The following is a 2,397-nucleotide window of genomic DNA, read 5'->3' as shown; positions in this document are numbered from 1 at the left end:
CTAAACACTACGTAGTCCTGCATTCAAATTGAAAACTGTAAATTAGATCAAATGTGAAATTGAAATTGACCAATGATCATTAGTACTGATTAGATTAAAAAGTAGGCTTGTTATATTTAAATTTGTATTATCTTCCGTTTAAATGGAGCCAGCGTACAAACTTTGAGTGTTGATAATAAATTGTTTCCAGTGAATTTTTAGTAAGTCTATCAATCACCCGTGATGCGGGTGACAAGCTGTCAGAGGTCGATTTAAAAAAAAAAAAAAAAAAAAAAGATTAAATACAGGTAACTTCAGGGGCTACTATCAAAAGGCTGCTCCAGGTGAGGCTCGAACTCACAACCTCGGCATTGCTCTACAGTGTACTGTCATATAAGTACCGCGCGCTAACCGATTGCGCCACTGGAGCTCACTGCGTTAAGCCTGCAGTTGGGCTTATAACCCTGAAACAGATGTGGAGTCACGTCACTGGTGTTTATTGATTTTATACGTTTGATATAGTGATTGAATGTATCGAGAAAATAATGTTTGTTTAAACGCGATAACGACCATCGGTGCATTTACTGATTTATGTTGACATGTTCGCTAAGATTTTACACGAAAAGCGGCTAAGACGTGTTTACCAGCGGTAATGACAGATGCGTCATAATAGAAATACATTTTAACTTATGGCTAAATGACATGTCAGCTGAAGGTCTTAGTGCCTAACAAACTAACGTCTCTAAAGCTGCTTTATATCGCTTAAATGTTGGGTCAATAATATAGCTGTATGAAGTGACCCGGAAGTACTTGCGTGGCACGAAGAAGAAGAGCTGGTTGAATTTTGGCGCTGAGTAGTGATGTGCCATACCACTGATTTCCTTTCCGATCCGATACCAAGTAAAATTCAGGGTGTTATCAACGATACTGGTCTGATACCGATACTTTGTACAAAAACTTAATTTGTTACTGTATTTCAAATTATAGCTTCATAATGACTACAGGACATCAGACTACTTGTTCTTATTGTTTAATTATGAAGAATTATCATTTCAAAAATAAAAAAAAAACTGAAGTTGTGTGTTAATTGACGCTATCTGAACACATATATCTTGTCATTTAACATGTATATAATTGCCTGGACATTTCAACAAAACATTCAACATTCACACTTTCCCACATTCACAGCAGTGCTGTGCCACACTACAAATTTTGGTATCGATCCAATATCAAGTAAATACAGGGCCAGTATTGCCGATATCAGTACGAATAATTTTAAGTTATTCGGTCAGCTAATTGGGGGAGAGTAGTGTGCCATGACTTATGAGATGAATTCTCAATTTGCAAATTCTGAACACATTGTAATCACCACTATATCACTGTGATTGTTACTTTCCACAGTAATTAGTTAACACAAAAAATACACCTTTCAGCTTTTCATTTCTTTTAAAACAGGGTTTTTGGAGACCTGGAATGTAAAGTTTTCTATCTCTAAAGACCACAAAAAGTTTCTGACATTTGTCATAATGCATGTTTGAGGTTTATTTTTTCCCAAAAAAATAATTAATTAACACAGTTCAGCCGGCTACATACTAAACTTGAAGGATAAAAACAAAGTATCAATCCAATTGTGCTAGTATTGATCCGATACCAATACTAGTGTTGGTATCGATAGTATCGATATTTGGATCGATGCACCCACCTCTAACGCTGACTCTAACTGGTCCATCTTTTTAATCCAAACAGCTGATAATGCAGCAGCACTGAAACAAAGGGCATAAATGTTGGGTGAAAACGGAACACTAAATTAACTATGATCATTATACTATAGCTCATAATCTTTCACAAAGTAAGAACTTCATAAGCAGCAGATTTTATCAGACAAGCACAGTTCAGTTCACCTGAGGGTTTAACTTAACCTGTCATTAAAGGTTCAAAAAATATCATGTCATGACATTAATACCACCGTACATTAAGTTGTAAATGCACTGTTAATTAACATTAATTATATTAAATTAATTAAAGTAACATTAATTAACTATTTGCATGATCACCACTTGTCAGTTAAATTGACTGATTATTTCATAAACAATCAGATCTTGTGGCTCATTCTGAATTAGCACCTTTCCTTTCATAAAGGATGGTCTAATCTATCCTCTGCTAAAGACGCTAAAAACAGAAGTACTAAAGAACCATAGTATTTTAAACCAACCTCCAAGCTGCCATTTTGCCAAGATTTTAGAAAATACTTTGGCCATTCAACTGATTTATTTCATGAATTTATTTCTGCTCCCATAATATAATTGATACAGCTCTGGTCAAGCTCACTCGTGCTGCTCTCTATTTTAATTCTCCTTGACCTCAGCTCAGTCTTTAATACTGTAACCACAATATTTTAATCAGATGTCTGAAAAATTG

The 2,397-nt window shown here is 35.0% G+C and overlaps 1 non-coding gene across 1 annotated transcript; it reads right to left on the bottom strand.

Moving 5' to 3' along the window:
- Positions 1 to 315: 315 nt before the first annotated feature.
- trnai-uau lies at positions 316 to 409 on the bottom strand. The gene is made up of 2 exons: positions 372 to 409; positions 316 to 351 (listed from the first exon to the last, which is right to left on the bottom strand). It is a non-coding gene; the product is annotated as a tRNA-Ile (tRNA).
- Positions 410 to 2,397: the final 1,988 nt, after the last annotated feature.

Source organism: Oreochromis aureus, linkage group 13, assembly GCF_013358895.1.
Source record: "Oreochromis aureus strain Israel breed Guangdong linkage group 13, ZZ_aureus, whole genome shotgun sequence".
NCBI classification, from domain to species: domain Eukaryota; kingdom Metazoa; phylum Chordata; class Actinopteri; order Cichliformes; family Cichlidae; genus Oreochromis; species Oreochromis aureus.
Note: the sequence above shows the minus strand (reverse complement) of the source record. Positions and strands in the feature narration are given on the sequence as shown.